This window comes from Lygodium microphyllum, chromosome 18 (genome assembly GCF_053477565.2).
Source record: "Lygodium microphyllum isolate KBCC chromosome 18, Lygodium_microphyllum_v1.1.10, whole genome shotgun sequence".
Lineage (NCBI taxonomy): Eukaryota > Viridiplantae > Streptophyta > Polypodiopsida > Schizaeales > Lygodiaceae > Lygodium > Lygodium microphyllum.
The window spans coordinates 3,078,596-3,095,032 of NC_141152.1; positions in this window are offsets into that span (position 1 = coordinate 3,078,596).

A 16,437-nucleotide genomic window follows, 5' to 3' on the forward strand; every position below is an offset into this window, starting at 1 on the left:
CATCCTGAAGATCTGATGGACGCATAGATTCGAGACGGGTATTTACAGGTGGATTTAAGCCTGCGCAAAATTTGGACACCTGCTGTGTCGTGTCCATTTGTGGCGCATACTTTAAGAGTGAGACAAATTTAGAGTAGTATGCGTCAAGAGTGAGTCCTAACTGTTTTAGCTCATAGAACTCATTCATTTTCTGTGTACGATATGCAGGCGGCAAATATCTCCCTTGCACGGCTTGCTTTAACTTCTCCCAGGTAACGGACCCCTCTGAAATCCCTTGATCCCTGCACCATTGTTTCCACCATAGTCTGGCTTCACCAGTGAGTTTTAATTTGGCGAGCATGGCCTGATTGGTAGGTGCAGTACCAGCTGCTTCGAAGTAGTCCTCCATAGATTCAATCCAAATCTCAGCGTCTGACTGGACGAATCTGCCTCTCCCGTCAAACTCGGGTGGCTTTATCTGTTTGAGGAGGAACTTCTTCTCCTGGATCACAGTCGTACTTGATGTAGGGGACGAATTTGGAACCTGTACCTGGGGTTGTGCCTGGATAAAAGTTTTCTTAACATTATTGTATGATAATTGACATTAGCCTATCTTTAGTTCAGCTACCTCGTAACTCATGAAGCAACTTAACTTTTTGCAACAACCCTGATGCACAATCGGATAGTGATAAAAAGAAGTCCTTATTTATATTTATATGGCGTAGCCTCATACAACATCTCGAGTGATGATAATCCAATCATTACATTTAGTTTGGGGAGAACAACATTGTATTGGATTTGTCTACAGGAGCTATGTAATAGTAGGGTTTTGGGTCATGAATCTTTAGGAATCGATAATTCATCGGAAGTTCGGGATATCCTTTCCGTTGGAATCCATACTTCCCATGGCGGCCCAACACCTTAATCCTATCAGCTGGAATTACACGGGTTACTTCCTCATATACATATGAGTTCAATTCAACCCTCCGACCTCAAATATGCAAAGTCGAATTTACGTGAGCTTCCACAAAAATGAACAGCTTCACGACTTTCAAATCTTCCAACCACTTGATCCTCTTCAGGTTGGTCTGTAGATAAGCGAACCGGTGGGCAGCTATGTAATAGATTCCTGAAGACCCCATCCATCTTCGCTCTATATATAGAGGTGATGGATTATAAATCTGCTCCAGGATGTTCATCATTTCAATTCTCTGCCTATAATGTGGAGAATGCATTGCAGTCATAAACATGATCCGGAACACCAAAAACTTGTTCCACGCTTCATAGTTCTGCAAGACAGTATTGAAGATGAGGAAATGTTTGGACAGGAACAATTTCTTTACTTCATTTTTAATGAAATCTCATGAAAACAATTCCATTGTTGGTCAGCTTTGATACCAACTGTAACGTGTCCACTAGAATCCTCTAGGACACGTCTTGGCAGTCCATTGGAAGGCTGTCTAGAGAACTCCGCCCAGCACTCCCATGGAATGTTACGGGTTTTGTAATCTAGGTCTTTCTGCGTCTGCCACGTAGCGGAAGTGTCCTGGCCGTTTCCCACTTAGGATCGACCGGAATTAAGGTTTTCTAGTTTGGTCATTAGCTAGCAGCAACTAGCGTCAGACCCGAGCGAACTACTTTACGCAGAAACGCCAGGTCCGAAGCGGTTTCACGCTGCACTTGGTTCAAGGAGAATGGGAAACGAGAGGGATGCAAGGCTCGACCTCTCTACCATAAGGCATAGTCCCATTCCGTTCCCCTAAAACAACGTGAATCGGGTAATAGTTAATTCTAAGTCATCGTTCTCGTTACTTGTTTCGGTGATGACGATCATCCTCTGTTCGTTGAAGACTTTGAGAAAAGTTCCCGGCTAATCGGGACCACCCATCCATAGGACAGACCCATGGTCCATCCTCCGCACTTTCCTCGGTTTGTTTTAGTTATGTAATTACCTACCACATTAATTTGACATATAACAACCAGCTTCCTTGATTAGCCCTGTTAAGCACTGGTTCCTTCACGTAATCTTATCACAGGACATAAAGAAAACAATGTCAAAAAACTCTTTTATTATCATTTTATCCTTTTATCTTTGAAATACAAGGAGTTCCGCCCGTAGGCTTTTCATAATCCGCCCAAAGGCTATCCAGTAATCCACCAGGGATCACTAATCCAAGTTTCCGCCCGTAGACTAGTATGCGGGCCTCGAGATCCACTCCCGAGTCACGTTAGCCTCTTGTGCAGGGCCCGGAAGGCGAGGGATTTACGGCCAGAGCCCCCTCTGGCACCCAAGCGTCCTCCTGCTCCAAGTAGAACTCAACGGAGAGACCTCTCACGGCGGGTTCGGTCCACGTTCCCGGCGCGGTTAACAACCCCCTTGGTTAGGGTCACGCAGGCAGTCGGGGGTAACTGAAGCTGCCTCTCCCTTCAGGCCTTCAACCTGAAGTATTTAGATATCTTTTCATCCTTTAGTTCATTGAGCAAACAATGCAAACAGTGCTTTCTAAACTGTTACAAGCACAATCAATTCCAATGGTCGTTTAGCTGGCAAACTGTTAAGGAGTGACTCCTTTTCTCCGAATGAAACCCGCATTCGATCCGGAATCAATTGCAACTTGGCAAGATTCCTATCATTCTTGGGTTAGGGTCATACCCTACCAATACTTTAGGTTTTGTCATGGTAGATTCCAGCCACCATGTCGCTTCACTCTATTGATTGGTCAATTGCTTCCAGGCAAATACCTAACTTTCCTTTTCCTTAGCAACTATTTCCCAGGAAAGGTGATGTAACAGGATGATTACTCATCCTTTTGTAGGTTAACTTAGCGCAATAACTTGCCAACATCATTTCCAAGAAATGACAAAACTCTCTCGTGGACAAGTCTCAAGTCTATGCGATGTTGCAACTTTTTGTACATGTGTTGTATCTATTCCACGGGATCATTTCACCCATTGAATGGTGTATTCAGGTTACGGAATTAACTCCAGGCGAGTAGCAGGGTTTAGGGTGTCTTCTTACCAACCTATTCCTAATTATATTGGTCCACGGTCCTAGGAATTTCCAACCCAGTCGGAGTTTCATCATTTGAACGAATGATCCTTAGGATAAAACCTTAGATCATTTTATGCATGAGCTTCCAATTGATTCGACATCTCGTGAATGTGTGTAAGATCTTTGGGTTTGCGGGTTTTGACTTGGCAACCAGTGTAAAACTAGGTCGAATTTCTTGTTGCACTAAACCCTAGTTAGCACTTGAGATACCTATCATATCGACCCAACCATGTCCATAAGAATCCTTGTGGTTTAGGTGATTTAGTCAACTCAATATACTTGTCTTGCGTAACGGATGAACCTTTCCTAAAGGTAATAAACTAGATCTAGTGGAGATTAATAGTTACAATTACACCAATACGTGTAAACATGCGATTTACTGCTTCTACGCATCACATGGTTCACAATAATCCTATCCTTCCTTGGTAAGGTAAAAATGCCTGATAACCTCGACACTAACTTTCCTAGGTCCTACTAGGACTTACATTAAACAGTCATGCCTACAACCTTATTGTCTATACTTAGAATCTTATGCTTTGACTCCTAAATGCGGCTCCTAATGAATGACATTTTTGCATGATGACTATGCAATACGCAACGTTCTCCTAGCTACAATGAAGTTCATACAAAACTACAGCTAGTGATAATTTATTCCATTTTACTTGCCACTTGCAAGCCCATAAGATCATTTCCGTACTCTCTTCTATTTCTTTTCGGATAATATCTTATGGGTGTTAACTTTTCCTCATGAAATCATTACGAGGAGGAAGTTGCCTAACACGCGGCACATACTTATTCCTACCATGTCTAAGAAGAAAAAATGCACTTATAAATTCCATTTCTTTGCCTAAGTAATATATGTTTAGACTCATTACTTTGATAATGTACCAAAATAGCATCATGCAGCTAGTCTCCTAAGGCGGGCAACCCGTTTCGAATTCATGACATACTTCAACCTTGCCTAATGTTCCAAGAGATACTTTATCAAATGTCTTTTTACCACTGCCACATGCATTAAAAATAAGCGTAAAATGCATTCTTCCCTATGGAGCTAAGCGCACCTAATCATTTCTTTAAGCGAAAATAAACTTGAAAGAACCTGGACTTGTGGGCTCGGGGAGATATCCACTTGTATGCTCGGAGATGACCCTCCCGCAGTCGCTCCTTGTGACTTTGGCTTTGGAGCCATCGTAGATGTAGAGGTTTGAGCTTCGGGGTTTGTCCTTACCCTTTACGGCTCTTTTAAATTTCCTCCGAGTCTTGGCAAGTAGTCTCAAAATATGTTCTTCTTCTCCCTTATGTAGGAATACCTCTTTATAGGGTATGGATTTAAGATTCCGGAAAACTCGTGGAAACGGGGCTTATGGGAGGTCTTTATGAGCTTCACCTTCTCCTCTACAAGGTCCCGGGGGTGTGAATAGACCTTTGGGGAGATGACGTGGGAAGGGAGGTTAAGGAAGCCCCCCCCTTAGAAGCTTCTTAAGAAGCTTCTAAGAAGCTTCCAACTTCTGCAGCAACGTCGAGGGGGGGAAAAAAGGGGTTGTGACCCAGGCGGCGGCGGATTGTGGCTGTCTGGTGGCGACTATGGCGGCTGGCAGACTGTGGCGGCAGCACGGCGGCCTCCCTCCAGCTCCGCGACCTCCTGCAGCATGGCGACCTTCCTCTCCAGCACGGCCCTCTCTCTCTACCCTCCCCCCTCTAGCTAGGGGGTGTTTTTATAGGCCTTGGGGGGTGGGGAAGAGGGCCTCCACATACGTGGCCAATGCATGGGTTTCCCCCCCCCCCCCCCCCATGCAGGCCACGACTCAACCATGGGCCATCCCTCCCCACACTCCCTCTTCTCCAGCCATGCATCGGCTGGGGAAAAGGGATTAAAGAAAAAAAAAATTGCCTTAAATTTTTAAATTGTCCCTCCCAAGAGGGTGTTTTTGTGAGACTTGCGGTTTTTGAACTCCCGGTTTTGATTTACCAATGCGGAGGACCCCATTTCACGCATGCGGGTCACACATTACACTGCCAATAATTTCAATGCAAGAGATAACCTTTGCACAGGGTTTACACGGCGTGCAGGAAGTTAATATTTACGGTACGCAGTGCGCGGAAATATTACACCAACCTTAAGGAATAATTCAATTTTTTGACCTTCTATACTTTGTTGGTCTTTAGAATCAAGTTGTCCAAATTTATTTTCAAACTCATGGTATAAAGCTATTGCAGCTAAACTAGGTTTCTCAACCCATTCAGTGAAACTTTTCTTCATTACTAGGCTAGAGTCTTCTAGGAAGAATTTTTTGCGTAGGGGTTTTTTGAATGCAGCCCAATCCGCATCTCGCTAAAAAAGACTATGGATTCTTTCTTGAAGACCATGCTTGGCTAGTCTTGCAAAATAGCCATTCCATGCATGTTGCGCTACACCAAAGAAGAGCATTCTATCAACATACAAGTAAATGAAAATAGAGAAATTTTGATCATTAAATTGTTTGAATTCCCTCCCAAACTTCCTCTAGGGCCTTCATAGATGTGGAATCAATATTCTCTTTGTCTTGCCTTTGTTGTTGTTATAACATTTGGATCTTTTGTTGATGATTCTATTGCAGTATGCCCATATGTTGTAGAGTACATCCTAAAGAATCCCCCATCTTAGAGTTCTCTTACACTGACCTTCACATCGGGCTCACCAATGTCGTAGCACGTAGGGTTGAAGGTCATCATAGGAGTTTGGCAAGAAAACTGGACAAGATAGATAGAGATGTGCCTTCAAGATATGAGTAGATTACAGTGAATGTTTAAAGGTTCAAGAGGTACTTCACGGTCAATCACAGGGGTTTGAGAGAGAAGAATGTATGGGGGGTCAAGAGCTTAGAATCCAAAGATGCTAGAGATAAGAGAAGGGTTGAAGGTTTCAAGCCAAGGTCTTGAAGATGTTAATAGAGCTTCCTACTACATGTTCTTAGAAAAGATCACAAGAGTATTATCTCATAAGTTCTAACTCAAATCAAGCTTGTTTTCTTGACTATAACAGCAATCAAACTTATACAATCAAGTACAATATGCTGTCATGTATCATAAACAACTTTACATCCCATCATTCATACATGATGCCATAGCATGAATCAACTTTGCATGATTACATTCAATGTAGACTGTTAAGGACAAAAGATTATGAGTCAATTACAAGGCTTGTAGGGAAAATAGACTTACTTCAAGAGAGCTTCAAATTGAGTTCCTGATAAGGATAAGTTACCACAACTGAGAAATAAGAGAAAAAGCTCCTCTTAATTCAACTCAAAGCATCTATGAATTATCTACAAACATCTCCCTACCATAGGGGCACACAATACTTGCATATTTTGACAAGATGTCTTCTGTAGAGTAAGAAATGAATTAAAAGAACACTACTATAGCTAATTCTCTGAATATGGCTTAAGATATCATCCCCAAATCAGCCCAAATATCTTTTGAAATTCACCTTTGATGATAGCATAAACTTCCCCTAACACGGTGTTGGTGCATTTGGTATTGAAAGTCTACCATGGGGGTAAGAGACAACAGGCTGAAGGGAGATTTAGGGAGAGGAGTAGATAGAAGAGAAGGGTTTGAAGAAATAGAAGACATAGAAGAATACTTATAGAAATAAATAGAAAATGTAGAAGAATATTAACAGAGATGAAGCTTGGCAGTTTATTTCTGCATTATGAGAAGTTAAAACTCTTGTAAAAAAAAACGTAGATAAAATAATACCTTTCACTATGCTACTCAGATTGCCAATTTGATGCTTCCATTGGCTTCGAAAGGGGTGTAAAATTCCAGGACACCTACCTAGAATTCTGCCAGATCACTCCTTCTCATCTCCCAATTCGGAGTGATGTTCATTGCCTGAAAGCAGCGATTATGCATCGCATGCTTTTTTCAATCTCTCTTTTTACATAAAATTCTCTCAAATTGGTTGAAAGCTACATTCTTTCTTTTACATGTCATCCTAATCTAGAAGTTGTCTTTAGTTTTATGGATTTTTACAAGAGATAATATCTAAAATATCAAAAATTGGCTAAAATTTGTCCAAAAATCTAATATTTTTGAACCATGGACACTAACACTAATGTCTAAAATGGCATTGGTTCTTTAGATCTATAAGTCAGCTGCACTCCAGCATTTTTCACACAATGTGCACGTAGCGGTACGACAACGGATCAATGACATCTAGGGAATCAAAGTCGAGACGATACCCTATGGGTAGAAGGGTCAATAGTATCACTCTCCCTCATTTCTTACTCTCTTTGAACCAAGTGTGGTATTAATCTAATTCTATTCAAGTTGACTTGTGAATGCAATGGCTCAAGGACCAATGTTAAATAAGGTGTTAGGTGACCTTGCATCAAACTACCATCCTAGATTCACATCAATCCTTATGGTGTGTTATGACCAAAACCTTCCATTATGGAGTGGACTCCACAACACCTAAGTGATAAACCCCATGTTATTTTAAGGAGTATTGAGTGGCATTGCTTAAGATAATCTCGTGATGGGCCACTAGATCCTATCAGTAAGAAATCCTTAGTCGAGCACATCATAGACATGCTCGTTTCAAAACCCCAAGTCCAAGTTACTATTTTTCTTCTAGTAATCTCATTAATTTAAAAAACATGGGTAGAAAAATCATTTTGTTAAGTAATATAAGCTACTAGGTAGTTCATAGATTCTTGTGGATACCCAAGATGTTGAGAGTAGAAGGAAAAACATTAGGCACTTACGAGAAAAATTGAATGAAATTAACCTCCCGTAATAGCATCTTATTCCACATATCTAGTCTTAATAAGTTGGTTATTTTCTATTAGAAAGGAATCATGAGTTTGGACAATTCAATTGCTTCTTTAGTAGTGATGGATTATGGAGTTCTAGTTATGAAGATATATTTATTCAACATTACTAGGATAGTTAAGCATCTTATTAAGGAAAAAGGCACATGGATTGATCCTTAATAAATAGGACTTGATACTCAAAACAAAGAATTACTATTTCCTAGATGAGAGTAACTCAACCAAAGATCCAAAATTCGTGACTCATGACTACAAAATCTATGTTTGTAATCTGTAGACCTATATAGGTACTTATGCACAAGAGGGTTTTCTTGTTGCATTGAAATACTATTGGACAAATAATTATCATTTTTCTCAAAAATATATTTAAATATAAGTTAAACCTATGATCAAACACATTATACCTCCCCCAAGGATAGTTACATATGCTCTGGGCCAAGCAAGTTGGAATTTTCACTCTGGATTGCTAGGATGGGCATGGAATGTGAGAGGTCTCTCTGTACTAGGGACCCATCGTAGGCTAGGGGATGCCAAGGAGTTAGGGGGGATGTAGCTATAATTCCTTGTACATTCTAGGACTCGCATATCCCTTGTGAGACTGGGTGGATCTCTCACAAGAATACTAGCGATGGGTGGACTTGGTAGTTTTTATTTGGCATTTTCCCAAAGCCTAGAATAATCAATGAAGAAAAAATTGAATAAATATTCTTTTCCTTCAGATAAGATTGTATTCTTACCCATTCTTAATTTACATGAAGGAACTATTGAGATATCGAGCTCCACTCGTGATATGCAAGGGTGACCATTGTGCATTTATGTCACCGACTTGTTACTTGCAGATGCGGTTGGTACACCACCCATGAATAATAGCTAGATGATAGCTATCCTTATCTACTCTAGTTCATGGTTCAGTTAGTATGCCACCTTAGTTAGTTGAGTTTGGTTTGAAACCCATATATAGGGTTCTTCTATTTCTTTGTATTGAGAGTTATTTTTGGCTTACACAACTAAGAAGAGAAAAATTGTTTTCAACCTCCACCTTTGTGTGTATTCCCCCATTGTGCAAGCAAGAAAGCTACAAGTGAGACTCCTTCCTTCTCTTCCACAATCTTGACATGGTATCAGAGCCTTGTTCGTGGTAAGGAGCTCAAGAAAGCAAACCAAGTTCGAGGTGTTCTGGTAAGAGGACCAGTGTTGCTTTCATTTTTCTATTTTGGAAGCAAGTCTCTACAGGTAGCACAGCCAAAAGGTGCAAGAGTGCATTGTCTCAGATTGAGATGCCCTTCGCGGTGTAGCAAGAGGGAAGTATATGTTGCGGGTGCAGGCTTTAGCCCTTGGTTGCTCTGTTTTTTTTATTTGAGGCCATTTCGGGGCCTGTTTTGGAGGCGGAAGTTTTCTGCACGCACTCAAAAAAAGGCCCTGTTTTATGCTGTGTGACCACTATTCTACAGGTCAGTGAAAAGTTACCGTAGAAATTGCATCGTATGCTTGTGCACAGAGACATTGGGAGTTACAGAATCATCCTTGTTGCATGTTGATACAAAATCGTCACTAGGAAGTGACTGTGTGGTCAAATACTACTTTCGTTAGTTTTGCAGATTTGCCCTTGTGAGGCTGAAGCTGTGTTTTTTACAGTGACAGAATTTTTTGCAGTGTTCTGTAATGGCGTCTGATTCTCTTTCATAGATTGTCACTGAAAAGCTTGACAAGAACAACTTCCAAGTATGGAAGTTTAGAATGATGAATTTCCTTATGGAAAAAGGATATTGCGAATTTGTTGCAGGAAATGAAGAAGAACCAGTTCTTCCTGATGTTCCCAATCAACAGCAAATGCAGGCATTTAAAGGATGGCATGAAAGAGCCAGAAAGTTATGTACTAGCTATCTATCAGTATTTTAGACTCTATGATTGTGCATATTGAGGATGCAAGCATGCCAAAGGAGGCATGGGATACTTTGTCAAAAATGTATAGCACAAATACGCAAGCCAGGAAAATGCAGCTCAAGCAAGAGTTGTACAATGTGCAAAGAGAAAGTATGAGCATCAATGACTACCACATGAAGGTGAAGAAGATTGCAGATGCATTTGCTTCCATTGGGTCGCCAGTGGAAGATGATGATTTAGTTTCCGTGACCTTGAATGATCTAGGAAAGGATTATGCACAGTTCCGAACATCCATTTCCGTCCGTAAAAGATTTCCTGATTTTGAGGAGTTGATTGCTCTTCTAATTTCTGAGGAGCAGAGAAATGGTGGTGCATCTTCTTCAGGAGGAACTTCAAAAGAAATTGTCTTCTACTCAAATGCTAGAAGAGGTAGGGGTAGAGGTAGAGGAGGCCGATCTGGAGGCCGTGGTAGAAATCAGAATATGCAGCAAACTCAAGAAAACCAGTCCTATGGAGGAGGATGTGGTAACTCTAGAGGCAGGGGGAGCCAAAGAGGTCGTGGTGGATGGCAAAGAGGCCAAAATGCAAACAATAATGTTGAATGCTACTACTGTGGTAAAATGGGTCATATGGCTAAAGATTGCTATAAAAAGCTGATGACACTCAAAAGAAGCATAAAAACAAGGCACAAAAGAATCCAAGCATGCATCATATTTTCATTTTTTGTCAAGAGAATAATACTACATTGTTACAAAATCACTAAAATACACACCTATATGAGGGGGCCACATCCACATCCATAATAAATAAATGGTATACACAAAAGTGTTACGTGCATGCATTGGTGAAGGGTAGGAATGCTCAAAATTAAAGGCCAAAGGTCTTACAATATCAAATGTATCAAAGTTTCAAAGAAATAATAAAATACGAAGGGGTGTGCTTTTTGGGGAAGAGGTGGGGTGGAGTGCACGAATGGTTATGTGCCTCTTTCCCTTCCCTCTCTTGTCCAATCGCACATTTCCTTTTTGGTGGTGCAAAAAGTTGTTCTCTCTCCTCTCTCCTCTGTCTTTTGTGCAGAAATTCTTCTTTTCCCTTTTGTTCTTGTATAATGGTTGAAGCTATGGATGAAGATGATGAAGATAACGAATCAGTTCATTATTAAGTGGAAGATTTATGGTTTCTTTTTAGTTTTGAGATTAATGGCTCAGCCATGTGCATAGATTTTGCATGCTTCTACCTTGGTTTCATGTTCATTTCCTGCCGTGGGAGGGTTGCTGTCAAAAGCAGAATGACATCATGAATGGAAAATGGCAACAAGGGAATTATGCATCTTCTAGTAGACAGGGGGATGACAGAAATGAGCATTTGTTTATGGTGCAGCACATGAACAATTCTGTGACAAGTGCAGAAGAAAGCAACGAAGTGTGGTATGTTGACTCAGGTGCATCAAACCACATGACAGGTCATGCAGAATGGATGCAGGATGCAAGGAAAATAAAAAAACTAGGATTTGTGGAGAGACTGGTGATGATACTGCACATCCTATTGTGCAGATTGGAAAAATTCCTTTGTCTATGCAGGATGGAAAAAGAAATACATGTCAGATGTATTTCATGTCCCGAATATCACCAAGAATCTGGTTTCTGTTGGTCAAATGGTTGAGCAGGGCTTGCAGGTTAGATTTAATCCTCATGGATGCTTTGTTGAGGATATGAAAAATAAAGGTCGCTTGATAGCAAAAGGAAAGAAGAAGGGCAGAATGTTTATGTTGGATGCAGACATGCCTGAATTGAGTGCAGTAATGTTTGCACATGGGACCGGTGTAGTTGAAGATACTGATATCTGGCATAAACGCATTGGTCATAAGGTATGTGAAGCCTGTCAATTTGGAAAACATGCAAGGAAACCATTTCCTAGACATGTTTAAGAGAGTAAGGAGCCACTGGAATTAATCCACTTTGATGTGTGGACTACTAAAGCTGCACTTATTGGAGGCTGTCATTATTTTGTCACTTTTATTGATGACTATAGCAGAAAAGTTTGGGTGTATTTTATGAAAAAGAAAAGTGAAGTTTTTGGGCATTTCAAAACTCTTAAAGCTATGGTTGAAAAAGAAACATGCCTGCAAATAAAATGCCTAAGGTCAGATGGAGAGGGAGAGTATGTAATATTTCCGCGTAATGCCTACCGTAAATATTAACTTCCCGCTCTCATTGTAAACTCGTGCAAAGATTATCACCAGTGCCAGCAGCCATACACGGGAAATGGAGACACTTCACCTTGCGAAAATAGGATCGGGGACTCAAAACCGGCATAGCCGCGGGAAAACAGCCTCTTGGGAGGAGGATAAGGGGATAAAGGTGGAATTAGTGCAAATTTTTTTATTATTTTCCCCAGCCGATGTGTGGCTTGGGGAAAGGGGATGGGCTAGCATGTGAAGGGAGAGGGAGAGAGACATGCAATTGACCACGTGGGTAGTCCCCTCTCCCCTCCTTGGGCTATAAGAACCCCCTCTTGGGGGGAAGAGGGGGGACATGGCGGCAGAAGGCTGTGAGAGGGAGAGGCCGGACATGAAGGCTGCCGTGAGGGGAGCTAGAGGAGGAGGGGACAGGAGGGACTGTGGGAAGGCTGTGTATGGACGGGCCTTGAGAAGGGGGACAGCCGGCCGTGGGCGGACCGTGTGTTGCAGGAGGCCGCCGTGTGAAGGGGCCGGCCGTGGATGGAGGTTGCTGCTGCCGACGGGAAGGGAGGAAGGCCGCCATCGTCAGGAGCGCCGCGCTGCGCCAGCTCCCACAGCCGCCGCCAGTCCAGTCCGCCGTGAAGCCGCCCGGATGCCTCAGTCCGCCGTTGGATTCATGCCCCCAGCTCCGACGTGCCCACGTGCTGAGAGAAGCTTCTTAGAAGCTTCTCTAAAGAAGCTTCTAAGGGGGCTTCTTAAGCCCCCCTTCCCACTACCTTTTCCCCCATGAGTCTATCCACACCCCCCGGGGACTTTGAAGAGAAGGAGGCGACACGGGAAGCCCTTCATAAGCCCATCTTATCCCGGAATGCAATTCCCCTTTCCTTTTTGATCTCACACAAGCCATGCTCTAGGCGGGTTTTAAAGGCCCTCCCACTACATTGCCCATCGGTCTATCCACACACACCCCCGAAACTTGAAGAAAAAAAAAGGAGGCGACGAACCTTCTCAACGATTTTCCATAAGCCTCTTGGCCAAGATCTTGTAGAGAAGAAGAAGAGAGGAAGCCCATAGAAGGTCCTTCCCCACCAATCCCCCCAAGGCCGGTCCTTGGATTTTTGGAAGAAGAAGAAGAACTCTAAAGTCCTATTCTTGCAAGGCCCATTCGCAAGAGCCCTTTTCCGCGGACATCATCGTAAGGCCCACATAATCCTTCCTAAAACCGGATTTTCAAGGTGGATTACAGCTCTCAAATCTCCATTGTCAAGGGGATCTCATAAGAACCCTAAGGCCTTCCCAAGGAAAATTCCGCAAGTCGGAACTTCGGACAAGGAAGCCATATATCAAAGAGAGTTGCGCATACAAGGGAGGCGGGCCAAGGTCATAAGATTGCAAGCCAAGGCCAAAAGTTGAAATCCACAAAGGCTAACTGGAGATCGAATTCGCGATGGTCTCTAAAAAGATCACAAGGTGCGATGCGGGAGGTTCACCCCGAGCATACGTGGATATTTCCCGGAGTCCGCAAGTCCAGGTTTTATCTATTTGGATTCCACACAAAAGTATTGAATTATTCACGATAACTTCACGGATTAGAGGCACTCATGCATGTCAAATGCAACTAGTCAAGTTAAATGCAATTAGGACATGAATTGGCTATTTGAACATTATTAGAAATAGCTTAAGATATGGAAATTGATCATTGGTACGTTCAAAGGAATGAATGAAAAGAGCATAAGGTGTCTATGCATTTGTAGGACCTTATTAGCAAGTTTCCTTTTGTGCATTCAAAAGTGATGAGCCGAGGACAACTGTTGCCTCATTACAAGGTTGAACTTATTAAGGTACACCTTTTTACTAGGTATGGGAAGATTAATGGCATGTCACCTTGTTAGATAAATCTTCCTTATAATGATTCATGAGGGAAAGTTAACACCCATAAGATGTTATTCAAAGAGGAATAGAAGGGCACAAACATGATCTATGGACTTGCAAGTGGCATGATTATTTGACATAAGTCCTAGTAGGACCTAGGGAAGTTAGTGTCCGGATTATCAGGTATTTTTGCTTTGCCAAGGAAAGATGGGGTTATTGTGAACCATGTGATGCGTTGAAGCAGTGAATCGCATGTTTACATGTATTGGTGTAGTTGTAACTATTGTTCTCCATTAGATCTAGTTTATTACCTTTGGGGAAGGTTCATCCTTGTCACAAGACAGGTATATTGTTGTCTAAATCACATAAACCACAAGGGATTCATTTGGGCATGGTTCAGTCGATATGATAAGTATCCCAAGTGCTAACTAGGGTTTGGTGCGGCAAGAATTCGACTTAGTTTTACATTTGTTGCCAAGTTAGAACCGCAAACCCTAAGATCTTACACACATTCGGAATATCGAGTCAATTGGGTGCTTATGCATGAAATGATCTAGGGTTTTATCCTAAGGATCATTCGTTCTAATGATGAAACTCCGACGGAGTTGCAAATTTCTAGGACCATGGGACAACATAATTAGGAATGGGTTGGAGGATACCCTAAACCCTGCTACTCGGCTAGAGGAATTTCCGTGGCCGGAGGACGCCATTCAATGGGTGGAATGATCCCGTGGAATGATGCAACGCATGTGCAAAAAGGTTGCGATATCGTGTAGACTTGAGATTTGTCCACAAGAGAGTTTTGTCATCTCTCGAAATGAGGTTGGCAAGTTACTGAATGAATTTAACTTACAAGAGGATGAGTAATCATCCTGTTACTCACTTTTCTTGGGGAATAATTGCCAAGGAAAAGGAAAGTTAGGTATTTGTCTTGAAGCAAATGACCAGACAATAAACTAAAGCGACATGGTTGCTGGAACCTACCACAACAAAACCTAAAGTATTGGTAGAGTATGACCCTAACCCAAGAATGATAGGAATCTTGCCAAGTTGCAATTGATTCCGGATCGAATGCGGGTTGCATTCGGAGAAAAGAAGTCACTCCTTAACAGTTGCCAGCTAAACGACCATTGAAATTGATTGTGCTTGTAACAGTTTAGAAAGGACTGTTTGCATTGTTTGCTCAATGAACTAAAGGATGAAAATATATCTAAAGCTTCAGGTTGGTGCCTGAGAGGCAGCTTCAGTTACCCCTGACTGCCTGCCTGACCCTAACCAAGGGGGTTGTTAACCGCGCCGGGAACGTGGACCGAACTCGCCGTGAGAGGTCTCTCCGTTGAGCGCTACTTGGAGCAGGAGGACGCTTGGGTGCCAGAGGGGGCTCTGGCCGTAAATCCCTCGCCTTCCGGGCCCTGCACAAGAGGCTAACGTGACTCAGGATTGGATCTCGAGGCCCGCATACTAGTCTACGGGCGGAAACTTGGATTAGTAATCACTGAAGGATTACTGGATAGCCTTCGGGCAGATTATGAATATGCCTACAGTTGGGAACTCCTTGTATTTCAAAGATAAAAGGATAAAATGATAAGAAAGAAGTTGTTTGACATTGTTTTCTTTATGTCCTGTGATAAGATTACGTGAAGGAACCAGTACATAACATGGTTAATCAAGGAAGCTGTTTGTATATGTCAAACTAATGTGGTAGGTAATTGCATAACTAAAACAAACCGAGGAAAGTGTGGAGGATGGACCATGGGTCCGTCCTATGGATGGGTGGTCCCGGTTAGCCGGGAACTTTTCTCAAAGTCTTCGACGAACAGAAGGATGATCAACATCACCGAAACGAATAACGAGGACGATGACCTAGACTTACATCCTACCCGATTTACGCTGTTTTAGGGGAACGGAATGGGACTATGCCTTATGGCAGAGAGGTCGAGCTTTGCATCCCTCTCGTTTCCCATTCTCCTTGAACCAAGTGCAGCTTGAATCCGCTTTAGACCGGGCGTTTCTACGTAAAGTAGTTCGATCGGGGCTGACGCTAGTTGTTGCTAGCTAATGACCAAACAGGAAAACCCAAACTCAGGTCGATCCTAAGTGGGAACGGCCAGGATACTTCCGCTACGTGGCAGACTCGGAAAGACCTAGATTGCAAAGCCCATAACATTCCATGGGAGTGCCGGGTGGAGTTTTCTAGACATCCTTTCCGATGGACTGCTAAGACGTGTCCTGGATGGTTCTAGGGGACACGTTACAGAGTACCTCTCAAATGCGTTTGCAAGGTTCTTGCAGGAGCATGGCATAAAGCAGCAATATTCATGTAGTCACACCCCACAGAAAATGGAATTATAGAAAGAAAAAACATGCATATTGGAGAGGTATCTCGTGCCATGGTCAATGAAAAAGACCTGCCAGATTTTTACAGGGCTGAGGCAGTTGCTACAGCAGTCTACATAATGAACAGGACTCCCACTGTAGCAATACATGGTATGACTCCAGAGGAGAGGTGTACTCGTAGGAAACCAGATATTTCTCATTTGAAAAGTTTTGGTTGCATTGCCTATGTTCATGTGCCAGATAAGTTGAGATCCAAGTTGGATCCAAAAGCTGAGAAGTGCATCTTTATTGGTTACTCTCTACAGAGCAAAAAGGGT